General features: G+C 35.8%; 1 pseudogene; it reads right to left on the reverse strand.

Moving 5' to 3' along the window:
* On the reverse strand, positions 1-27,724 carry LOC101446290 (NADH dehydrogenase [ubiquinone] flavoprotein 2, mitochondrial pseudogene; annotated as a pseudogene).
* Positions 27,725-27,766: the final 42 nt, after the last annotated feature.

Here is a 27,766-nt window from a genome sequence, read left to right on the forward strand (position 1 = left end):
CTAAAGGCCAGCTTGTACACCAAAGCCAGGTCCTTTGGGTGGTTCATTGAGAGGCTGTTCACAAGAGAAGAGTCCATCCCTTGGCCCAGGTTTTGGAATTTTACCAGTGTTGAGCTCATCAATAATTTCTTCAATATCCTTTGGAGTCAGATCTTCAAAGTAGTTGCTGTTTATTTGAACTATTGATGCCTTTACACAGTCCCCTAAACATTCCACCTCTCTAAGAGTGAACAGTTTCAACTTTTTTTCCAAGCTTTTTCTGAATGGCCTCTAGTATGCTGTCAGAATCTCAAAGTGTGCAAGGTGTAGTAGTGCAGACCCGAATGTGATACTTTCCATCTGGTTTTTGATTATACATTATATAAAAAATTGCTACTTCATATACTTTCATTGGGAGCACTTATACAAGTTCAGCAAACTTGTTCACAGCAGAGATGGGCAACCATTCATTCTGTCTTTGGGCTAAATCCAGGACTGGTAGCAAGCCTGCTGCGTTATGCCCATCTGGATAGTTCTTTACAATTTCCTCTATCCTCTTATCTTGTGCTATGAAAGCACAGTATTGCTTGAATAACCCAAGGAACTAAAACTCCACCTTATTTTTAATACCTTTCAATGGAATGGTAGGTACTTTTGTTATAATTGATGAAATTACATTTTTGTAATTATGCATTAGCCATACTCCATGGTTTAACTTAAGGCTCATTGTGCTGTGTGGTTCCATGGAGTAAAAAAAAATTAATCCTATTACCATATATGCACTCTAACATTTTCCCTTTTTACCCATTCAGATATATATTTCAGTGTTGTTAATTATTTTCACAATGTTGTGTTACTATCACAACCATCCATAACCAAAACATTTCTATCCAGAAACATTTTTTTTGTAGATTTCTTTGGATTTTCTGCATAGACAGTCAGGTTAACTGCAAATAAGCAGTTTTACTTCTTCCTGAATAGAGGTTCATACATGGTTTCAAAGAACCACTATTAGTTTTATTGTTTATTGTTTTTCTGTTCCCTATTTCACTGATTTCCAATATGTTCTTTATTTCATTTCCTCCACTTACTTTATGTTTTCTTAGTTCTTCCTTTTCAAATTTCTTAGAGTGGAAGATGAGACCATGATTTTGAGATTTTTTTCTTTTCTGATACAGATGTTTAGTACTGCACATTTTCTTCTAAATACCTCTTAAGTGGTTTCTCATACATTTTTATATGTTGTGTTTTCATGTGCATTTGGATTGCAATACTTTGTAATTTCCTTTCTGATTTCTTATTTAACCTACGTGTCATTATGTAGTATTACATAATTTCCAAATGTTGGTGTATTTTCCTGTTATATTTCAATTACTATCTCTAATTTAATTCCATTTTGTTCAGATTTTACAATGTTTAACTTGGATCTTTATCAATTATTGTGACTTGTCTTGTGAACCAGAATATGTTCCTTTGTGTAGTTGAAAATAATGTGTATTCTTCTGTTGTTGGAGGTGTGGTCTATAAACATAAGTTAGGTAAAATTTGCTGTGTTAATATTGTTTAAATTATCATATATCTAGTGATTTTCTGATTGTTCTGTCAATTATTGAGACAAGTTATTGAAATCTGTGACTTTATTTATGGATTTGTCTCTTTTCTCCTTGTGGCAGTTTGAGACTTTATGTACCTCAGAAAATCATGTCTTTAAAGCTAATCAATTCCTGTGGGTGGTAAACCTACGGTAGGAGGGACCTTTTGCTTAGGTTCCCTCAGTTAAGGGCCTTTTTATTAGGTTACTTCAGTAAGGCCTGACCTGGGGTGGACCTTAAGCCTCTTACTGGAGTCTTTTATAAATAGGATGAACATGGAGAGAAACACAGAAGCTGAGAGAGAAAGCCATGGAACCAAGGAGCTGAAAGCAATGAAATATGGAAGAGAAGGGAAAGACCAGCAGATACTGCCATGTACCTTGCCATATGGCAGAGGAGTCCAGGCTCACCAGAAGTTGGTCTTCAGGGAGATGCATCACCTGACAAAGCCTTGATTTGGACATTTTCATGATCTCAGAACTGTAAATTTGCAAGTAAATAAAACCTCCACTGCAAAAGCCAATTCATTTCTGGTATATTGCATTTGGGCAGCCTAGAAAGCTAAACCATTCCTTGAAGTGCTATTATTCTTTGGTTTATGTTATTATGTACATAAATGTTCAGGATTTTTATGTCCTCTTTATAACTAATTTTTCACTATGAAATGAATTTCTTAATATATTTGTTCTGAAATGTACTTAGTCTAATAATATAGCCATTTAATATTGTTTTTATTATTGTTAGCATAGTATATCACTTTTCATAGTTTTACTTTTAATCCTTTCTATCTATATATTTAAATTGTGTTTCTTATAGGCAACATATATTTGGATCCACCCCGCCCCCCCCCCCCGCCCCAGTCTTGCAATCTCCACCTTTCAGTTGGGGTGTTTAAACAATTCACATTTAATGTGATTTTAGAGGTGGTCAGGCACCTTAAGGTATCTATCAGGTCAGAGGCCCAGATCTTTGGGCATCTTTTATTTCACATTTTAGGTTGGAGGGGGTTGGCATATCACCTGGTTGCATAATTTTTCCTGTATCCCAGCTCATAAGTTCCATGACTATATGACTTATTATACAAACCAAGGACACCTTTGAGAGTAAAAGATTTGCTATTAATAATTTTTTCTGGGAAAACAGGTACCACCTGGAAAAATCCTGACCAAATCAGGTCATGCACTCACCTTATTTATAACTTTCATTTCCCTGTATTACATTTTTTTTGTTGTTCGTTACTTAATCAGACCTTTTGAGTGATGTTGTGGTTTGAGAGGGTTGGCCTAATCAACCATATACACATCATCTCATATCTCCTAATACTAATGACAATATTTTCTATAGGGAATAACATTGAAAACAAAACTTTCAGACACTAGCAACTTTAGCACTAAATATTTGTCAAGAGACAATATTGGAGCAATAAGATTTGGATGGAGGTTTGTTTGCTCCGCATTAATGAGTGAAGCCATGGGATTCTTGGAATTTTTAAAGGTATATTTCAATTAAATAAAAATAAATCAAACCGGTCCTTTTGAAATATGTAAACAAAATATTTCAGGGAATTTTGCATTTTGCAAAAATTATTTTATCATTGTACAGATGTTTTTAAAGTGATTTTATTTGTAGGTGTACATAAGTGTATAAATAGGTGCATCTGAAAGAAGAATAAATATGGTATATATCTTGGACTTGTGGTATTTTCTATCATATTTCTATGACACATCGTTACCTGGAGGTAACTGATTGTAAATAGGCTTAGTTTTTGTTTGTTTGTATCAATTTTATCATATTCTTATAAAATTGATATATCAAAGAAATGAATTTCAGAATGCTCCATAAATATATTGTTAAATCTGACTATATATCTGTAGTCAAAATCTTTTTTACTTAAAACCTTTCCTGATTATTATAATTTCATAATCTCATGTTTTAGTGATTCTTAATGTCATCTTTGAATTGGTATAAAACAGACCTGAAAGGAGATGAGATTTTCACAATTGTAGTAACTGTATTATTCTTGTGTCTATAAAAAACCTGAAAATTAGAATAATGATTTCTGATTATCCTCATTCTTCCTGTATACATAATTTTCATTGGAGATCAAATTACCAGTGACACATTGCTATAAAAATGAATTTTACTGAAATTAGTGCAAGTTGTATATGAATAACAGCTGACAGAGTACAAAGCTTAATCATTACATATAGTTTGCAAAGACAGATTTGTATTCATGAGTGGATAAGCATTTATAAGGAGAAAGAACTTTTGACAAGCAATTGTTACATTATGAAAACAAATTTTTAAGTATTTTATTTCAATTCCTTCAGGCAAAACTTTATTATTATTTCTATCATTTTACTTATGTGTTCCCTTACAAATTGCACTTTGTGAAATGGACTTTTATTCCAGGGAATCATATGAGAATATTTTTTGCAAGAAATCTCATTTTCTGCTTGGAATACTTCCTGTGAGCCTCTGCCATCCTTATCCTCTGCCTAACCAACTCCTCCTCCATCAGACATCAACTTAAACCCAAGGAGAGCCTTCCATAATTCCTTAAATAGATGATGCCCCTGTAATTCATCCTCATGGCAAATCTAGTCTTTCATAGCAGTTATAAAAACTGTAATTAAATAACTAATTACTTAATTACTGCCTGCTTTGGGAGCTACGATATAAATGCCAAGAAGGTAGGAATTGTATTTTCCTACTGAGTTCCCAGTAACTAACATAGAACCAGGCACAGAGTAGGTCCTCAGTGATTATTAACTGATTTTGTTCATTTCTAATTGGAGAGAGGGGGTTGAGTGGATGAAGGGTAGATGTTGATGTTTACGTAGGAGAGCATGATTAGACAAGAGTATCTCTTTGTGTTGTTAAATCTCCTGAGTATATGAAATGTGATGTAAAAGTAGTTAATAAAGGTAGGCACGTTATTTAAATATTTAAGGGAGCTATTTTCTTTAAACTGCTTTTTGTGTAGTTTAATTGACATTTGAATGCTTTAGTGGAATTACTCCAGTTCACTGGTTAGGACTTGGGACTCATGAGTTTGAAGTTGAGTATTCATTCCTGAGTTAATTTCAGCCAATGGTGGGGTGTGATCATTTCTATGACAGCCTACTCAGAATGTAAATAACTGTGACTTGTGTTATACTTGTTATCAGTGGCACCAGTGAAAAAGGTGAGAGTGGTTTGGAACAACTGTATATGATGCATAACTTCACATAAAATTCAAGTTAATCAATGTTTATTGAACATCTGATGTTACTGAGAGGGTAACTGCTCTGAGGTTGCTGAGAGGGTATCTTCCCTGGCCTAGCAGTAAACCAAACCTGAGTCCATCTCTTAGACACAAAATTTGTTATTTTGTGTGTGGATTTCACCTGGTAGTGGTTCTACCTTCTCTTTTTTATGTAAGCTAATAATGTCTACCAATTCTGCCATATCTCCCCAAAAGTAATTTATGTCAACACATGTATTTTATGATTAAATTGCCAATCATATAAATTTCAGCTGTGGATGTTTGTATCACTCAATTTTTCTCTCCAAGTTTATAGGATAACTTTTTAAAAATGAAGCTGAATTTATATCTTGAGTGGCAAATTGTTTAGAAAAATTCCCCACAAATCATGTAGTAATAAAGCAGGATGCATGTGGAAGAAACCTCAATAAGCAATTTTCATCAACTTTGACAGAAACACTTGAAATATAGCCAAATGCTTCAAACTATATATTTCCTAAATTAATTACAAATGAAAATTTAATAGCAAGCTTAAAATTGTTGGCAGTCTAACTATCTATAACTTGTAGACTAAAAGTATTTCATTAACTCTATTCCAACTTTGCATTACCGTAAGTTGTATACCACACAGTACTGTTCTGCAGACATGATATTATAAAGCTTATAATTTTAAAGATAATTTGAGTATAAATTGATAGATATTAATTATAAACACAAAGTAATTACCAGTAAATTGAAACAATCTTTTTCACACAGAAACTTAAAGTGAAAATGAAAAAAAAATTTATTGAGATAAGTTCAAGAAAGAAAAATTATGTTATAATGCCTTGGAAACTTTGAATATCACCCATTTGGTTGCCAGGCCAAGTCATCAAACGGAGAAAGAGAAGGTCAAATTAATTGGACTTGGAGCTTACTTTTTTTTCATATTTTTAAAAACTTATTGAAGTATACCACTCATACATAAACATACATAAACAATAAGTGTATAGTAAGAGTTGTGAACTTACGAAATAAACATATATAACATCATACAGGACTCTCATTTCTCACCCTACCACCAGTACCTCGTATTGTTGTTAAATCTTTTTAACTAATGGTTAAAGCACATTGTCAAAATGTTACTACTAACCAAAGTATTTTCCCCCAATCCACCCCATTATTATTATCTTTCTATCATTTATACATGGACATACATAAACAATAACTGTATAGTAAAAGTTGTGAATTTACAAAGCAAACATGCATAACATCATACATGGGTCCCATACATCATCCCGCCACCAACACCTTGCATTGTGATGAGATGTTTGTTACAAATTATGAAAGAATACTGTCAAAATCTTACTACTAATTATAGTCCTTATCTTACTTTTATGTGTTTTTTCCCAACCCATCCTATTATTATTTTTAAAATATATTTTTATGACAGGAGTTGTAAGCTTATAAAACAATATGCACCTGTGCAGAATTCCCAAACAATACCCCTTTATCAACACCATTCCCAACCCCCCTGATTATTAACACAGTACATCTTTGGCATTGATATAAGAATATTACAGTATTGCTGTTAACTATAGTATTGCTGTTGACTACAGTAATTGTATATTCCCATGCAACTCTATAGTCTTACCACCTTGTTACAGATAAGATAATATCATCTGATTATTATCATATCCATAGTGTACATGTGGCACACATTTTCCATACTGCCCCATTATCAACACAGTACATCTTTGGCATAGATGCAAGAATATTATATTATTACTACTAACCACAGTCCATAGATCATTCCAGCTGTATTTTTCCCATGCTTCTCCACATTCCCACTACCCTGAAATATTGATGTACATTTGCTCTAGCTAATAAAGGACACTTTTGCATCTGTACTATCAACCACAATTCTCATCCATCTCTTGGTTTACTGTGGTCTTCAGGTCCTAGATTATTCCATCAGTTGGCATTTATATACCTAGACTACTATTTTCAGCCACATCCCCATTTATAAACTACCTGTTACTATGTGTTACCATCCACTCTATACATTGTCTCACGTTTACAATAAAGCTAATTAAATCTGCTACATACATTAAACATCATTAGTCCATCTCAGTCCTCCTCTTATCTCCTTTAAGAATCCACTGCCTATCACCAGGTCTTAAAGATATTTTCCTACAATTTCTTCTAGAAGTTTTATGGTTCTTACTTTTAATTTTAAGTTATTGATCTATTTTGAGTTAATGTGGGATAAGGCGTGAGATAGGGGTCCTCTTTCCTTCTTTTGGCTATGGATATCCAGTTCCTTCAGCACCTTTTGTTGAATGGACTGTTCTGCCTGAGCTGTGTGGATTTGACAGGCTAGTCAAAAATCACTTGACCATACATGTGAGGGCCTATTTCTGAACCATCAATTTGGTTCCATTGGTCTATATGTCTGTCTTTATGCCAGTACCATGCTGTTTTTACCACCATAGCTAGGTAATATGATTTAAAGTCTGGAGATGAGGGTTCACTTTTACTTTTTAAGATATTTCTGGCTATTCAGGATCCCTTACACTTCCAAATAAATTTGATAATCGTGTTTTCAATTTAAAAAAATGCTGGTGGAATTTTTATCAGGATTGCATTGAATTTGTAGATCAATTTGAGCAGAATTGATAGCTTAATGATATTTAGGCTTCTAATCTGTGAGCATGGAATATTCTTCCCGTTATTTAGGCCTTTTTTAAATTTCTTTTAACATTGAGTTGCAACTTTCTGAATATAAGTGCTTTATATTATTGGTTAAGTTATTCCTGATTATTTGCGTTTTATGTGTCATATTTTATTTTTTTTGTTTTTTACACTTTTTTATTAAAGTTAATAGACCACAAAGGGAAGCGGACTTGGCCCAGTGGTTAGGGCGTCCGTCTACCACATGGGAGGTCAGCAGTTCAAATCCTGGGCCTCCTTGACCAGTGCAGAGCAGGCCTATGCGCAGTGCTGATGTGCACAAGGAGTGCCCTGCCACGCAGGTGTGTTCCCACGTAGGGGAGCCCTAGTGCAAGGAGTGCGCCTTGTAAGGAGACCGCCCAGTGCAAAGAAAGTTCAGCCTGCCCGGGAATGGTGCCGCCCACACAGAGAATTGACGCAGCAAGATGATGCAACAAAAAGAGACACAGATTCCCATGCCTCTGACAACAACAGAAGCGGACAAGGAACATGCAGCGAAATGGACACAGAGACCAGACAACTTGGCGGGGGGGAAAGGGGAGAGAAATAAATAAAAATAAATCTTTAAAAGAAAATAGATCACAAAGAACGGTACATTAAAAACATAAAAAACATAAGAGGTTCCCATATACCCCCTCCCTTTTCTCCACCCCATCATTTTTGTAAATTTTATTTTTTTGAAGACATATACTCACACAAAAAAATGTTACATTAAAAAAATAAGAGGTTCCCATATACCCTCCACCCCACTCCTCCCACACCAACAACCTCCTCCATCATTGTGGCACACTCATCGTACTTGGTGAACACATTCTGGAGCACTGCTCTATCACATAGATAATAGTTTACCCTGTAGTTCACACTCTCGCCTGGTACATTCAGTCAGTTAAGGCAGAATATGTAAAGTCGATAATCTGACCCTGCAATATCATTAGGACAACTCAAAGTCCCAAAAATGCCCCCACATCACATTTCTTCTTCATATTTTATTTTCACCATTCTTTTGACACTTTTAGCTACTCTTATTGATGTAATCTTCATTCCTAGGCTCTCTTCCAGGCTTCTCTCTTGTATTTTCTTTTCAGGCTCTAGCATACCCTTTCGTATATCCTGAAAAATCTGATTCCTTGGTTAGAAATTCTCTCAGTTTCTGTTTATCTGTGACTAGTCTAATCTCGCCCTCTTTTTTGGAAGACAATCTTGCCAGATATAAAATTCTCAGCTGGTAGTTTTTCTCTCATAGTATCTGAAATACATCATACCACTGCCTTCTTGCCTCCATGGTTTCTGGTAAGAAATCAGCACTTAATCTTATTGGGTATCCTTATATGTTATACATTGCTTTTCTCTTGCTGTTCTCAGAATTCTCTTTGTCTTTGGCATTTGACATTATGATTAGTATATGTCTCAGTGTTGGTCTGTTCAAATATTTTCAGATGGGAGTATGTTGTGCTTCTAGGACATGGATATCTATATCCTTCAATAGGATTGGGAAATTTTCTACCATTATTTCTTCAAATATGCCTTCTGCCCTTTTCCCTTCTCTTCTCCTTCTGGGACAATCATGGCATGTATGCTTGCAAGTCTTTTGGTGTCATTTAGTTTCCTGAGTCCTTGCTCAATATTTTCCATTCTTTTCTTCATCTGTTATTTTGTATGTTCACGTTCAGAAGCCATTTCTTCAAGCGCATCAATCCTTTCTTCTGCCGCTTCAAATCTGCTAATGTATGATGCCAATGTTTTAAAATTTCATTTATTGTGACTTTCATTCCCATAAGATCTGCTATTTTTCTATGCATGCTTTCAAATTCTTCTTTGTGCTCACCCAATCTCTTATTAGTCTTAATTTCTTTAGCCATCTCATTGAATTTATTAAGGAGATTTGTTTGAACATCTATGATTAGTTGTCTCAACTCATTTATGTTATCTGGAGGCTCATCTTGTTCCTTTAACTGGGCCACAGCTTCCTGTTTCTTGGTGTGGATTGTAACTTTTTGTTGGTGTCTTGGCATCTGGCTTACTAGAGTATTTATACTGGGTGCAGTTTTTCTCTTTGATCTAGTTTAGAAAGGGTGCAAAGTCCTTTCTCCTCTGCTGGCTGTGCAGTAGGAGCCAAGGATGTAGTTGGTGCTATAAGGTAAGGAGGCTCAAGATGCCCTCATTGCTCCAGGGACCAGTGATACTTCTTCCGACTTTCTCCTTTGCCAGGGATAGGGACAGAGTCAAAGCTATGTGGAATAATCCAAGTCATGCAGGCCTAGACTGTAGTTGCCCAGAGAGTCTGATGAAGCTTCATGTCCCTTTCTTCCCTGCCTGAGGCAGGGATGGAGTTATAGGTGTGGGAAGCAATCTATGCAATGTGGGTCCAAGATGACTGCATTTTCCCCTGTAGACTTCTAATTATTCAGTCAGTGGCAGCCAAAGATACCTGGGTCTGCCAGCCTTCTCCCTGCCAGAGCTGGGACCGAAGCCTAGCCTAAGGTTGCAGGCCCGATCTGGGTAAAAGAAACTGGTTTCTACTGTCACAGTGAGTTTTTGTCAGCCCTGCTTCCCTAATGTTGGGGGAGTAGTCAAAATGGCAGCCACCAGCCTCTTTCTGACTTGGACAGATTCATACCCTAGCTGTTCCTAGCGTTAAACCTTAGCCAGCCAGGTCTACTAATCAGTAGCAGAAATTGGTGGTCAACGTCTCCTCCTCCCCTGTTTTTGGAAATAGAGCTTCAAATTCCAGCCACAGAATAGCTCCTGGGGCAGCTTGTGCTCACAAAGTAGGATAATCATGGAGCCTAACCTCTGTGGCTTGGCTGGTAATTTCTCAGAGAGGCTGGTGAAGGTCCCCCCAGCCAGAGGTGGGTTTGGGGTTTAGGCTAGAGTTACAATCTGATCTGGATGTAAAGAATCCATTCCTATCAGCACTGTGATTTGCCTTGTGATTTTCAGTCCTTCCTGCGTCCCTTTGTGCCTAGCACAGTTAAGATGGTGGCCACTGGCCTCTTTCTGACTTGGACAGGCTCAAACTTCAGCAATTCTTAGGATTATACTTTAGCCTGCTGAATTTACTAATCAGTAGCTGAAGTTGGTACCCAATTGTCTCTTCTGTCCCAGTTTTTGGGAAGTGGAGCTTTCAGTTCCACTCATGGAACTGCTCCCAAGGCAGCTTGTGCCTCCAGTGGAGGATTGACAGTGGCCTCTGTGCCATGGCGCTCTCTACGTATGAATCTTCTCTGCAGATGGGAAATCTCCTCCTTCTATTCCTTCAATTCAGATGGGAAATCTCCTCCTTCCATTTCTTCTGGCCTCCTGGAGCCCCTAAACAGGTGCTTCTGCTAGCTCCAGATAGTTCTACATGTTTACTAATTGCCCTGTAGCAGGAGCTGACTTTAGGGGCTCCTTACTCTGCTGGCATCTTGCTGGTTGTTCTGATCTTACTTTTAAAGGAAGTATTTTGACAATTCCTTTATGAGTAATAGTTTTTCTCCTAACATGTCTTTGTCTAACTACCTGTGCAAATAGCTCCTATTTCTCCACTTCTGTCCCAAAGTTGATCAGATCAGAATAAAAAAGTTGTTATTAGAATTAATAAGTTAATCAAACAGTTCATTTAAGTTAATGAACTATTATCCAATTCTGTTAAAAGTTCTGAATAAAACTGATTTGAGGTTTTGCAATAGGCTTTTAGCCAATCTCTTTCTAATTTCTTCATTTAATCCTTAATATTGCCTCCAGAATTGTATTTCTGAAACTCATATCTGGAACTGCACATATTTAGTGGTCTTTATTTACCAGTAAAGAAATCTTCACACTTTAAAAAAAAGTCATTAATGTATTTTTTAGTATTATTAGTAATTTATCTCAGAGAAATTAATTAGGCTTTAAAAATTATTTCATATAGTCATGGGTAAATAGTACCCATTGCTAAGAGACAGTATCTACTATATATTTTTCTATAATTTTAAAAAAAGATTTATTTATTTTTATTTATTTTATTTTTATTTTTATTTATTTATTTCTCTCCCCTTTCCCTCCCCACCCCCAAGTTGTCTGCTCTATGTGTCCATTTGCTGTGTGTTCTTCTGTGACTCCTTCTATTCTTATCAGTGGCACTGGGAATCTGTGTTTCTTTTTGTTGCATCATCTTGTTGTGTCAGCTCTCTGTGCATGTGGCGCCATTCAAACTTTCCTTACGGGGTGCACTCCTTGCTCGTGGGGCTCCCCTACGCGGGTGATACCCCTGCATGGCACGGCACTCCTTGCGTGCATTAGCACTGCACGTAGGCCAGCTCCACACGGGTCAAGGAGGACCGGGGTTTGAACCACGGACCTCCCATGTGGTAAGCAGATGCCTTATCCATTGGGACAAGTCCGCTTCCCTATAATTTTTGTATAGATAGAAACTCTGAGGAAACGTGTTCTAAAACACAAGTAGATAGAAATGGAAAAAAATTTTTTTCTTTTCTTGGCATTATCATTCAATTTTTGCAATTCATTTAGAATTTGCCAAAAATCAGTTGTTAATTTACTATCAAATATTTTTAATGATCTACCAGGTGACAACTCAGATTCTCTTTTAATATTATTGAAAGCAAAGAAATGGAGAGCATATGACTTGATGGTGGGTTTGTTATATTGCTGTTAGTTACTAATATTGAGATAATTATATCAAATGTCACCTTTGTTTGATTGGGGGAAGGTTTTACTCCCTGGGCCAATGTACCATATTAACATCTAGGTGGATGAACATTATGGCTTTAAAAGAGAGAGAAAAGTAAGAAGACTATGATGGATTTTAGTCTTTTTTTTTTTTTTTTAGGTATATCAAGTTTAGAAAAGAGTGTATACAACATTAATTATTTTACTGGTATGCCCTTGAAAAATTTTTTGTGTTCTCTGGGTGTAATCCATTACCCAGTGTGAAGACCAGTGTTTCAGACTAGAGCAGGGGTTCTTAACAAGGGATCCATGAGCTTGAACTGAAATTCAAAAGACATTATTCATGTGGAAATGTGTTAGTGTGGGTGTGATATATTTAATAAATACTACACATATAGTGTGGACTTAGTAAGGGGTCTGTGGTTTTCACCTGACTGGCAAAGGGGCCCATGGAACAAAGAAGGTTAAGAACCCCTGGACTAGAGTATCAAGTGTAAACTCCTTAATCTGCCACAGATTCTTCCTAATCACATTTTGATCCACTTCACCAGCTTACTCCTCCTGCACAGTACAGGTGTCCAGGGATGGGTCTCAGTGACCTATTAACTAATTCTTAAGCATGAAAAACTGTTTCCAGTCTCTGTGTCCTTGCAAATATTATTTCTATCTTCAGTTAAGTAAACCACCTGTCCTTCAAGATCCTGCTCATGTGATGCCTCCTCAGTGGAGCCTTCCCTGTCTTATGAAACAGCAGTTCTCCTGTGTACTCTTTTATTTTTTAAGATTTATTTATTTATTTATTTATTTCTCTCCCCTTCCCCCTCTCACCCCGGTTGTCTGTTCTCTGTGTCTATTTGCTGCACCTCCTTTGTCCACTTCTGTTGTTGTCAGCAGCACGAGAATCTGTGTTTCTTTTTGTTGCGTCATCTTGCTGTGTCATCTCTCAGTGTGTATGGCACCATTCCTGGGCAGACTGCACTTTCTTTTGCGCTGGGCGCACTTCTTGCACTTGGGGCTCCCCTATCCAGGGACACCCCTGCATGGCAGGGCACTCCTTGAGCGCATCAGCACTGAGCATGGGCCAGCTCCACACGGGTCAAGGAGGCCCGGGGTTTGAACCAGCAGACCTCCCATGTGGTAGACAGATGCCTTAACCACTGGGCTAAGTTCACCACCCTCTCCTGTGTACTCTTATAGTATGTTGTTCTCTAAGGACACTTATTAAATTACTTTGGTATTTTTTTGTTATAAATTTTTTTGTTAGACTGTTTTTCTCGAGACAGTGGATTGTGCTTTATCTTTATTTTTATACTCACATTGTCTAGATTGGAAGTATTCAATAAATATTTGCTTAATGAATATATTTGATATGGTAAACATTTTATGAATATGCATGAGAAATGTGATCTACTTTATTGTCTTATCAATTGCATTTTATAAGCTTTCTCAGTGTCACTTTATAAATCAATTACTTTTTTGTTATTTTCCATAATTTGCTCCCTATTATATGAATAAATTATCTTTAGTGCAGTTCAAAGGGTATATATACATATATATTTTAAAAGATTTATTTATTTATTTATTTTTCTCCCCTTCCCCCCCGACCCTGGCTGTCTGTTCTCTGTGTCCATTTGCTGCATCTTCTTTGTCCGCTTCTGTTGTTGTGAGCGGCACGGGAATCTGTGTTTCTTTTTGTTACGTCATCTTGTTGTGTCAGCTCTCTGTGTGGACGGCACCATTCCTGGGTAGGCTGCACTTTCTTTCTCGCTTGGTGGCTCTCCTTTCGGGGCGCACTCCTTGCGCGTGGGGCTACGCAGGGACACCCCTGTGTGGCAGGGCACTCCTTGCGCGCATCAGCACTGCATGTGGGCCAGCTCCACACAGGTCAGGGAGGCCTGGGGTTTGAACCAGGGACCTCCCATATGGTAGATGAACGCCCTAACCACTGGGCAAAGTCCGCCGCCCAAAGGCTATATTTTAAAATACTTACCATATATCATAGTATTTTACCAGGCCCAATGTAATGTTTCCTTGATATAGTTGGGTTTATGAAATACAGTAGAATCCAAATTTATAAATGGGCATTGTTCCAAAAGTTCATTTATAAGTCCATTGTTTTGATGTTAGAATTTATGTTTCCAAAAAACAAAGACTATAAATGGTGATTAAATTGCAAGGTTGTCAAACAGAGCCTATTTAACCTGTAATAACTGGAAATATGGTACAAAGATACTATTCGAATTTTATTTAAAATAAAATCATAGCACTGGAAGGATGGACAGTTAGTCATTTTCCCTAAGAAAATGCACTCTGATTTAAAATTGCTTAATGCCAGAAATACATTTCAAGGGCTCTTGGAACTCAAATGGCTTGCAGAATGGCTAAAGGAAAGAGGGAGGGAACTGTATTTTACTTCTTGCTTCTCAAAATGTGGTTCATAGATCAGGAGCATCGCTATTACCTGGAAGCTTATTAGAAATGCAGAATCACAAGCTTACCCTAGATCTCCTCAATCAGGAGCTGCATTTTAACAACAATACCAGGTGATTCATATGTACATTAATGTTTGGGATGCACTGGAGTTCAACAGTAGGTTTTTATTTTTCTACATCTGCATTAGAAAATGCAACTCTTCATCTTCATATATATATATATATATATATATATATATATATGAGAAAGAACTACTTGAGGTGATTAATTTTGGGGGAGTTATGAATTAAAGCAAAAGTATTTCTCCTACAAAGGTCTGGGAAGGGACCCAGGATTTGGTCTATCCTGATTATTGGATTTTCTTTTTGTTGTTGTTGTTGAATTTTTAAAATTTAATTGCCTTTTAAAAAAATATACATACATCATAAAAAAATGTTACATTAAAAATATAAGAGGTTCCCGTATACCTCCCCCCCACTCCTTCCACATCAACAACCTCTTTCATCATTGTGGCATATTCATTGTATTTGGTGAACACATTTTGGACCACTGCTGCCCCACATGGACTGTAGTTTATATTGTAGTTTATACTCTCCCCCAGTCCATTCAGTGGGTTATGACAGGATATATAATGTCCAGCATCTGTCCCTGCAATATCATTTAGGACAACTTCAAGTCCTGAAAATGCCCCCACATCACATGTCTTCTTCCCTCTCCCTGCCCTCAGCAACTACTGTGGCCACTGTCACCACATCGGTGATACAATTTCTTCCATTGCTAGAGTCACAATAGTTATTTAGTAGAATACCAGTAAGTCCACTCTAAATCCGTAATTTATTCCTCCATCCTATGGACCCTGGGATGGAGATGTCCGCTCAACTCTAATTCGAGAGGGGACTCAGATCCCACAATGCTGGATGTGATTCTCCTGCTTGCAGTTGTAGGCACCCTTGGTTCCCTGGTGTGGTGGTTGACCATCTTCACCTCCCTCTTAGCTGACCTGGGTAAGTCAAATGAACCGGAGAGTAGGAGTTGCAACTCTCCTGAGGCTCAGGGCCCAGCTGGCAGATGGCCAGTCCAGAGATTCAAGTCTCCTGAGTGTACACCAACCCCAGTATCAACCATGGATTCAGTAAAATGACAGAAGAGGCTTGTGTAGAAAGGTCACATCTGAGTCCAACTCCATCACATTCAGGAGCACATATTCCAAAGTAGGGTAAATCCAATAAACTGGAGAGTAGGGGTTGCAACTCTGCTGAGGCTCATGTTGGAATATAGGGCTCCTATTTAAGGAGGAGGAACAAGTGTTTGAGATAATTCAAAACTCATTGGATTAAACATTATTCCTAGTTAGTCACTTCACTTAAAATGGATAACATAAATTACGACATGCAATGTATGTGTTTACACTATATTTTTTTAAATTTAAATTTAATTTTATTTATTTCTCTTCCCTTCCCTCCCCATTGTCTGCTCTCTGTGTCCATTCACTGTGTGTTATTTTGTGCCTGCTTGAATTATCTGGCCGCACTGTGAAACCGCATCTGTTTTTTTATTGTGTCATCTTGCTGCATCAGCTCTCCATATGTGTGGTGCCATGCCTAGCAGCTTTTTTCATGCAGGGCGTCTCTCCTTGTGGGGTGCACTTCTTGCGCCTGGGGCACCCCTATGCAGGGGCGCCTCTGCGTGGCATGGCACTCCTTTCACACAGCATCACTGCACATGGTCCAGCTTACCACACAGGTCAGGAGACCCTGGGGATTGAACCCTGGACCTTCCATATGGTAGTTGGACGCTCTATCAGTTGAGCCATGCCCGCTTCCCTATACTATATTTAATCAATGACAAAATATTTTAAAGTATTATTGAAATAGTTTAAAATATCTAACAATGCTCACTCCATGATTTAGTAGAACAATATATGTCTATAATATTTGGGGAAAACAGTAGAGTTTTACAAAACTTTAATGATAACACATTCTGTACTTTCTTTTTATATATGTATGTATATAGACACTATTTTGTTTTACCCAGAGTGAAATATTAATGGGATATAATAAGCAAGTGTGATAATATAACTGCATCCAAGTAGCCAAAAGAAAAGGAAAGAAAACACAACAAAACCCTTAAATGTGTGAATAAACAATGCTTTCTGAAATTTTTAAAAGGTATTGGGTTTTTTTTTCCCATAAATATTTTATTCATATTTTAATATCATTACATTGAAACAAATACTTTTTCGGATAACAGCTTCTATACAATTTTTTTTCAATTCTAAAATATTATGCTTATTTTATTTTGGATTTTTTCCCTTTTGTAAAGCTTTATTATTCTATTTTTCTGACTGGCTTATATCTTAAGTATTTGATCAGTGTATACTTTATTGATCTAACTGGGGAGATCATTTTTTTTTATCTCTTTATGTAAAGGGAAGTTTAATTATTTTTAAAATTTCTTTGATTTTTAAATTTATTTATTTTTATTGAAGTACATTGTACATGACATTGGGTTGTTTTTGACACTTAAAAATTAAGTAAAACTGTCATAGATATCTAAAAATTGTCATAAATATTGTACACCATCTAGGACAATACCTTGATAAGAAAAGACCCTTATATATCTTCTTTTACTGCTTTCTGGGTGTATCATTTGAAACTCATTATCAGATCTCCTAATAGAGCAAAGCATAACTAGTAAATAGTATCTGTAATTTAATTGCTTAAACCAGCCTTCTTCTTTGGTTTCCAATTACCGTTAGAATTAGCTGGCATGATAAGTAATGCAGCACTGGAGAATATCTCCTCTGAGTGTTACTAATGTTGACTAGATGTACTGACTGCTTAGTCAATTTTTAGTATAGTGTGTATCTCTAATTTCCACTGAAATTAGAGATACAATTGGTTTCCATATGTTGTCTTTAAAACACAGAGATCATGTATCAACACATGTCATGTGATTTGAGAGCACATATATGTGATTATACAATTCAAGAAATTACATGAGTAAGAATAAATAATAATAATTTATTAACATTATTATCTAATTTGTTGAATGTCTATCCAAAAATTGTAATTGTCTATTTAATAATATAGGCTAAAATGGAGTTCCTCCTTAATTCTGGGAAGCATCATATTCTAGGAAAAAAGAAATGAAACGCTGATTTCCCTGTGCACTTCCTAACCTTGTGACTCTAAAATAATCACTTGATATCTCCTGACCTAAACATGAATAATGACCTAAGACACTGTCTTAAATACCTTTCTAGTTCCTAGATCTCTGAATGGGTTCCAGTGTTTTAAAGTTCCAATATTTTTATGTATTTTGTTTTTTTTCCAATAAAGATAGGTCAGTTATGGAGAACAAATTGGAGTGATGCTTCTAACAGTAAATTCAATACTAAACATTAATTGATTTTTAAAAAGTAGCTTAGGTAACATCACAGATTGTAAATATTTTAATATGTGGGTTCAGAAACAGTAAAAATTTAGTTCCTTATGACATATTTTATCTATAAAATGTTTGTATTAAAATTTTATATGATATAAATACTTTGATTTCATGGTATTCTAGGTAAGTGAGTATTGCAACATTCAGTTATTTCAGTGACAATCATTTAACTTCATGACCTGATGTTGGTATCAACTAATAATTAGTAATCTATCGGCAAAATTCCGATAGTCTTTCCTTGACATGGAAAAACTGTCTTAAGTAGTCTACTTTTCAAAGATTAACTGCTTAACAGTTGGTTAAACAATATTTCTAAAAACATATTTCCTGATTTAAACTATAGACATGTTTTCAGGGATCCTTGGTAATATAAATCTTGAAAAAATTCAAAATTGTGTCTACTTTAAAAGGAAAAAAGAAAGTTTCTTACCAATTTATATTTAGGACCTAAACTTAAATGAAAAGTTTTATAAAAAGGTTTTTATTCACTTGTAGCCATAAATTCCAGTTGTATATTAAAATTAGTTCTAAATTATAAATGATTGATTTTCTCTGTAGCATATGCCAACTATTCATTTAGAATTGCTTAAAACATTGCTGTTTGATTTTTTTTTTTTTTTTGATGAGGAATAATATAGAGTACAGTGAGCTTGACCTATTCAGTGGAACACATTTACTGGCAGTATATAAAGTAATTATATTTCAGCTTTTTTGAATTTCCACTAAAGTAAAGATTATATTTGCATTTGTCTCCCTTTCATGCTCTTTTTGGCAGAAAAAAAATGTTTAAATCACATGGGCAGATCTTAATTTGTAGGTTTTATTTTTTCAAATCATTACCAAAGATACCTACCTTATAATCGTAGTTTTGTATTCATCATACTTTCCTTTGCTTTTACATCATTTTATCTTCTATATTTCTGAAACATATATATGTTTTATGATTTCTGCAGTACCAGAGAGATTTTATGTTTCATATCATGTAATCTATTGGAAAGGAGATATCTTTCCATTCTAATATGTGTCTAGTATAGATTACAATTTATTCAAATGTGATTAGATGGATGGGACTGTGAAGGTAAATTTCTGGGACTTGGGGATAAAGGTGAAGAATTACTTTTTTGTAGTTTAAAATATTAATTTCCTTTGTACATTAAAACAATTTTGAAAGCTTCAAGAATGCATGCAAAAGTGTTTACTATTTTGTACATACATTTTTTTCTCAGTTTAGGTAACATCACAGAATTGTAAATATGTCATAGAGTAGTTACCTTGAAGGAAAAATGCTTCAGTAACAGATGTGAACTTAATTATATCTCTTGATATGTATTGCCCAAAAGTGTCCTTAAAAAATTTGTCTCTTGTCATATTTCAATATTTGATAATTTTACAAGTAAAAATATATATTGTTTTAATTTGCTTTCCTGAAGTTGAGCAATTTTCAAGTTTGTTAGACATTTGCATTTTGTTTTCTGAAAATTTTCATATACTTTCTATGACTACTTTTCCTTTACATCTCTTTCCTGGACTGATGCGATTTCTTGTACTTAAGATTTTAATTTACCCTTTAAAAGAAACATGTTATGTAAAATGTTTTGTAAAACATATCTGCTTTGTCTTAATTTTTCTGTTTCCTGATATCGCTTACACATTCTTTTAATGCCCAATTCTCTAATTTATAATCTTATGCTCGACATTACTTATTACTTATTTTGTTTTCAAAGTTCTTTTCCAGCTCAAAATCTTTCAGAGACTCCTTATTGTCATTAGATAAAAACTCCTTTGTCTGCCAAGAAAAGCCTCCAACAAACTCGGTTCAACTCCATTTTCCCAGTTTATTGCTCATGGCTCTCATCCGTGTAGGGGACACGCTTGCCAATATGAATCATCTGTATATTTCTTCTAAATTTATTCATGGCAATCTCATATTTTTTCTTTGATGATTTTGGTCCCATTCTCTCAATAGCTTTATCCTGTTATCTCTCTAATTGAAACTCTCTAGGGCACGTTTCAAGTTTCACACTTCAGGTTTCACATTTCACAAGCTAATCTGATCCTCAAGGTGATTTTCTCAAAACTACCATTTATGGCACTTACTATATCCTCTCGTTTAGAAGATGGTCTAAGTTACTATACAGCAATGATATCAGCTCCTTAAGGGCTGTCCTGCCTCCTCCTCCTTGTCATGATTTTGAGGGTTTCTGCACATAGTAGAGTCTCGGTGTATGTGTGTGGGTATACACATGCATGCACACATATAAAATATATCAAATTAAAACCAAGTGGCAGCTGGTTAAATCTAACTTTATTGTAAAGCTTGAATTAAGTACTATAGCAAAAGGTCTTGACAGTTCTCTAGGTTTTCATACATGATTTATACAGTGAGCCAGAAGCTTTGGAAATATTCCTTCCCTAGCTTAGAACACATATTTATAAATATTCATTTGGGGAAAATGCCTTTACTCTCTTTTGAGGAGGATGGACCCACTGTAAATACTTCCACAATAACTTTTCATAAGTTATCATGTGCTTTGGGCAGGAAAATCTCAAAATTCAATCATAATTTAAGAAGAGTCTTAATTTGAAGAGTATGAAAGTATCTCTCTATGCTTAGAGAGGTTTAATTTTTTCACTTTTCACTTTATAGAATAAGGTGAAAAACAGAGCTGACAATGTTAATGGAACATGATCTTTAGAAACTTACTTTGATAAAGAGGTAACAGAAAATCTATAACTGGCATTTCAATTGTAAATCAGTATTTCTAAAATATTTAAGTGCAAGAAGACATTTGCTTCTGACCAAGATGGAAAAATAGGGATAGGATTTACCCTCCCAAAAGAAACAAACAAACAAACAAAAATATATATTTAAGCAGCACCTTGAGGGCTGGTGTGTGTGTGTGTGTGTGTGTGTGTGTGTATGTGTGGTTTTCAAAAAAGGATGGTGATTCTTGAGATATGAGCAATAAATCAGGTGAGAAATATAAGTGCCCCAGCTTACTGCCTTAAGAGAGTTTCCAAGATGTGGTAGTGGGAGAGAGAACCACTAGTGAAGCCTTGCAGACTCTTGTTAAGAAGATGTAGCTAAGAGTTTGGGAGGCCAAAGCAGCTAGATTTTGCAGGACAGAATATCAGAGGGAAGAAATATGAAGAGAAAGTTCTAGAGGTCTGCAGAAAGTTCTCCATCAATATTCATCTGAGTACAGATCAGCATGTATGCCTGAGAAAGCTACCAAGGCTGGGGAAAGAACTACACCAAAAGAATAGAGGTAATGGAACAAGATGCTCATACAGGGCTAGAAATAGTGCCTGCTACCTCCGATCCAAATAGAAAACCTCATGTTTCATAGAGAATTGGTTACTATGTACAGAAAGGTCTTGAGTCAGTGATGGGAAATAGTTATTCTACACTGAACACAGCTCCCTCATTCCTAAAAAGTCTTAAAAACAAGATTTGAAAGAACAAAGAGTTTATAAGTATCTTAACTGTATCTCAGAACAAAGCTCAAAAATATTTATATGCACAAAGATATCTACATCCAGTGAAACTCACAATATCTGGCATCCAGTAAAAGATTTTCCAGCATGGAAAGAAGCAGGAAAACACAGTCCATAATGAGGAGAAGAATGAACCCATCTAAATGGACTCAGAACCATCACATACATTAACCTTAGCAGACATTAATAATACAAAACAGTATTATTAGTGTAAAGTTAGAGACAAGAAACATAGAAGCAGGATCCAGTCAAATTTCAGAGATGAAAACTACATTGCATGAGATGAAAAATACTTTGGATAGTATAATAATGTCAGACTAGACATTGTTGAAGAAAAGAGTAGTGAACTTGAAGATAACAACAGAAACCAACCAAAATGGAACATCAGTGAGCTGTTGGACAGTTTCAAATGACATAAATTTGTTTAATTATATTCCCCAAAGGAGGAAGGGCAGAGAAAATATTTGAAAACATAATGTTCCAAATTTTCCAAACTTGATAAAAATCTATGAGAGTTCCAAGATATTTAAGATGCTCAACAAAACCCAAGCACTGGAAGCATTAAGAAAATTAAACCAAGATACATTGCAATGAAATTTCTCAAAATAAATGATAAAGAGAACATCTTAAAAATAGCCAGATAAAAAATTACTTACTGAGGTGAAAATATAAGGATGACATAATATTTCATGTTTTTAGTTGGAAAAAAATGTAAATAAGATGCAATGGAGCAGCATCTCTGAAATACTGAAAGAGAAAAGGACAATCAACATAGAATTCTGTGGCCAGCAAAAACAATCTTCAGAAGTTAAAGCAAAATAAAATATCTGTCAAATATACATAGACTGAAAAAATTCGTCATTGGTAGACTCACATTTTAAAAATTAACAAATGTTAAGTGACACTCTTTAGGCAGAAGTACAATGAAACCAGATAGAAATATAGATCTACACAAATAAAGAGCAACAGAAATAGTAACTACAAAAGTAAATATATAAGAAATGTTTCTTTTTATTTAAATATCTCAAAAATAATTAAGAAAAATCAATTAGTGTGAGTTTATGGCATATGTAGATAAAAGTGTGTGGCAACAATATTATAAAGGCATGGAGGGTAGAAATAGGAGTATGCTATTGTAAGGCTTTTTTACTCCAAGAAGCATAATATCACTGGACGTTAGATTGTGATGCTTAAATCCTAAAACTAGGATCAGTAAACTGGGGACTACAGACCAAATCCTGTCCCCTGCCTCTTTTTGTAAATGTTTTCTTGGAATACTGCTACACCCATTATTTTATGTAATCTCTATGGCTACTTTTGGGACACAATGGTAGAATTGAGTGGTTGTTACAGCCTAAAATAATTATTATTTAGCTCTTTAAGAAGAGGTTTGCCTACCTCTGTGTTAAAACAATCATTAAAATACTCAAGTATTTATCATTAATGTTAACAGAGGGTAAAACATGGAATAATAAAAAGTAATAACAAAGAAAGAAGCAGAGGGAAAAGGGAAGAAAGAAAATATGGGACAAATAGAAAATAACTAGCAAGATGATAGACATAAACCTAATAATAACAATAATCATATGAAATGAAAATGGCTTAAATACTCTACTGAAAAGGTAGAGGTTTTCAGACTTGATAAGAAAGCAAGACCCAATAGTATGTTGTCTATAAAACCACACTTTAAAAATAAAGACAGAAATAGATTTAAAGTAAAAATTAGGTAGAAAAATACGTGATATGTGGACACTACTCAAAAGAAAGGTGGGATGCCTATATTAATAACAGACAAAGTAGACTACAGAGTAAATAATATTTCCTGTTATAAAGAATGTCATTTCAAAATGATAAAGGGGCCCTTTCATCAAAAGGAACTAACTATCTTAAACGTTTATACTTCAAACTACATGAAGTCAAAACTGTTCGAACTTCAAAGTGAAATAGAAAAATCCACAATTATATCTGGAAATTTTAATACCCCTCTCTCAATAATTGATAGAAAATAAGTAAGAATATATTAGGCTTTACCAATACTGTGAATAAACTTGATCTAATTTATTTATATATATATATGTATAATTATTTCCAACAGAGTATATATATATTCTTTCCAAGTGCTCATGGAACATTTACCACAGTAAAACATATTCTATGCCATAAAACAAGTTTAAATAAAGGTGAAAAGAGATATAGCAAGTATTTTCTCATCTACAATGGAATTAAATTAGAAATCAAATACTCTGCGAAATCTCCAAGTATTTGAAAAATGAAGAATATACTTCTAATAACTCATGTGTCAAAGCGTTGACAATAAAAAGGGGTATGGATACACAAGTGGCACTTGCCATATTATAATTATATCATTGTGATTTGTAGAGTGCTGAGTAGTAGTGCAAAGCTCCAAGAAATCCCTGTGTGGTGTCTGTGACAACTGAATTCTGTCATTGTAGCTACAAAGCAGCCATAGAAATAGTCTTTTATAATTTCATGCATCACAAAATATTACTTTTCTTTTGATTTTTTCAATAATTAAACATGTAAAATCATTCTTAATTCATGAATTGCATAAAAAACAGGCAGCAGTCAGATTTGATTCTCAAGCTAATCCCTTGTTTAGAAGAATAAAAAGAATATTGAAGTGCATTATTTTTAGACTATCACCATTCAAAATCTGGGTAGATGTTGTTTTTGTCGTTTTGAAATATTGTGGTTGATAAATGTTATTATTTTACCACATATACCTACTGTGATTAAGAAAAACTGGCATGACTCACACTGTTCATCCTTTATAACTTTAGTAAAGTTATGAGTGCCCCAAATTCTTTATCTGTTTTTACCTCTTAACACTATGAGTAATATATTAAATCATATTACACAGATTCTTTCATTTTCTTTGCTTGGAAGGTTTGATACAGTTAGTCTATAGCCATCCTTGCAAGAATATTTTATCTTCTGCTTTCTTATGTTTTTGAGTCCTTTATTTACTTGATATTCATTGTGTTTTTCATCGTGCTTTTTTCCTGCCTATTTTTTTTTAAATCAGCTGAAAAGAGACTTCAAAATAAGTCAGGAGGTCATCAGAGGAGTGGTGCTTATGCATGTCTCAGCAGGATCCCAGAGACAGTCAAAGTAGATACAACCAACCCCAGGTACTGGTGCTCCTGAGGGCTATGGAAACACACAGGTTCTATGGTCATGGTGCATGGTTCTGTAGTCCAGTGCCTTGTCAGTGGGCCCTACTTTGGAATTTGTTCTCCTGAGTGTGATGGAGTTGGACTCAGATGTGACCTTTCTTCACATGCCTCTTCTGTCACTTTTACAGAACCTGTAGTTGGCACTAGGGTTGGTGTATACTCAGGAGACTTGAATCTCTGGAGTGGCCATGAGCCCGCTGAGCCCTGAGCCTCAACAGAGTTGTAACTCCTACTCTCTGTTTCACTGGACATACCCAGGCTAGCTAAGAGGGAGGTGAAGATGGTCAACCACCACACCAGGGAACCGAGATTGCCTACAACTGCAAGCAGGAGAATTGCATCCATCAGCCATGTGGGATCTAAGACCCCTCTTGATTGAGAGGTGGAGTGGACATCACCATCCTAGTGTCCACAGGATGGAGGAATAAAATATGAATTAGAGTGGACTTACTGGTATTCTACTAAAGAACTATTGTGACTCTATCAATGGAGAAATTGTATCATTGATGTGGAGACAGTGGCCACAGTAGTTGCTGAAGGCAGGGAGAGGGAAGAAGAGATGTGATGTGGGGACATTTTCTGGACTTGGTGTTGTCCTAAATGATATTGCAGGGACAGATGCAGGACATTATATATCCTGCCATAACCCACTGAATGGACTGGGAGAGAGTGTAAACTACAATGTAAACTATAATCCATGTTGTGTAGCAGTGTTCCAAAATGTATTCACCAAATGCAATGAATGTGCCACAATGATGAAAGAGGTGGTTGATGTGGGAGGAATGGGTGGAGTGGGGTGAGTGGGGTATAGGGGAACCTCTTATATTTTTTAATTTAACTTTTTTTTGCTATGTATCTTTTAAAAAAAGACAAAATAAATAAATAATCCATGGAACGACACTACACAGTGAACACTAAGGTAAACCATGGGCTTTAATTAATAGTACAATTAAAAATGTGGTCTCATCAATTGTAACAAATGTTTCACAGTAATGCAAAGTGCTGGTAGTGGGTTGATATATAGGAATTCTGTATTTTATGCATGATTGCTCTGTAAACTCACAACTTCTCTACTAAAGAAAAAGTAAAAAAAAAATTAAAAAAAGAGGGTGACAATTCATGAAACTGGATGCTGAGATCTTGCATTTTCTCCTCTATTAGAGATAATCAATCAAATTAATTTATTTTCAATGATTTCGATATTATGGTGCCTGAAGACACAAAACAGAATCAATTTCAAGGCTTATTTCTGATTCAATGTCAATCTCCATTATGAGAAAATTTTGGGGAGATTGTAGGGGAGAAATGGCCTGGATTTTCTCTTTCTTCTTTCTGCTACTCTCTGCTCTCCCTCTCTTTGATAAATCTAGCCAGCTGATGCTTGAAACACAATACAACCTGCAAGGGGTGCCTCTTAACTATGGAACAGAAGAAGGTAAAAGTGAATATTGGATCTGAGGGCATATATGTCAAGGGCCAGCACAGACTGTGACTTCCTTAATATTGGGGGCAATGACTTAGATCCTCGTGGTATTTTTAATCATGACAAATGTTTATCAAATGGCTGAGTGAAGCTATCCATCTAGCAGTTTTCAGAATTTACTAGCATTGAATTTCTTGATGGCTGAAACACAATAGTACAAATTGTTATGTCAGTTGTTCTCTAGAAAGCATGTGTTGAGATGGAGTGAGAAGTACAAGAATATATTGGGAAGGCATGTCAAAAATGCAGATTTACTTATCCATATACTTTGGGAACAGCTCCTCAAAGGCTCTAGTGGGTCTCCCTTCCTATGAGGAAACGTAGAAGAGGGAGCTTCCAGGGATGAACTATAGAACCTGTCACTGAAGTTGGACTCAGGAATGCAACAGGTGTTTGTCACTCCCTTCCACTGTTCACATTTCCTTTTGTACTCAGCTACCATTTCTACTTTCCTAACACCTGTTCTCAGTTGTCATCTTTGCTTTCCTGAGTCATTAGCTGAAACCTATCCTAGTGACTTGCCTGTTGCTGGGACCCAAAGCTGTGATCTTAGCAGATCTCTGCTCCTAACAACCGTATTTTCTCAGGCAAGAGTTTCTGCACTTGTCCAATCATAACAATTGGCAAGGTGTTACCAAGAAGTACCCTCCATGATCCCGCTTGTAAAAGTAGCCTCACCTCCTCCTACTCATCAGAGTCAATATTGTTTGACACATTGTTGATACTTCTTGATTGCTGATCCCTGGCTACAAGGAGGCCAAAGTGCCAAGTTACAGCCATAATATCTGGTTTAATGGGGACATTTGTGTCCCCTAGTGAGAATGAACCTCCTCTGAGGATTTCAGCTCTAAACATGTGGAGTCCTAAGTTGTAGGGAATGTGGTCAATGGAAGTGATGGTGAGTGGAGCCATTCCTGCAACCACTCGTTTCCCAGATCCATGTTTCTTTCCTATTTGGGACACAACATGGTACAAAGGTCTCTAATTTAATGTGTATACTGCATCTTGGAAGAAGATGCCCCATTCCCACTGAGTAATGCCTCAGAGCTACTGCCTCTGCTGCACTTTCATTTCAATGCTCTATTAAGCTGGCATCTTCTGGTTGGTGCAATATGTGATTAGCCTAGTGGATTCCATAGTCATAAGTGTAGTCATACTTGTGTGGTTGTAAAGTTGGTTTCCTAATCGAATGCTATATTATGTTGGTTCAGGTATTCTGTAAACTCCCAAGGAGTTGTGCTGACTGATACCCTGCAGGCAGGAAAGACAAATCCTTAAGCAGAATGAGGATCTATTCCTATTACAACAAATTGTTGATCCTTTCAGGACAAAAAGGACCCAATGTAGTTAACTTGCCACCAGTGGGTCAGTTGGGTCTCCTCAAATAGTGCCATACTGGGGACTCATCATTGGTCTCTTTGGTTGACATGTTGGGAATATTTGCCTTGGTATAGAGTAAGATATTGGGGTCATATACAACCTCCATGGCCGCTTTGTGTATGTATCATCCCAGCCTGGGTGGTAGGTG

The sequence above is a fragment of the Dasypus novemcinctus genome, chromosome 5 (assembly GCF_030445035.2).
Source record: "Dasypus novemcinctus isolate mDasNov1 chromosome 5, mDasNov1.1.hap2, whole genome shotgun sequence".
Lineage (NCBI taxonomy): Eukaryota > Metazoa > Chordata > Mammalia > Cingulata > Dasypodidae > Dasypus > Dasypus novemcinctus.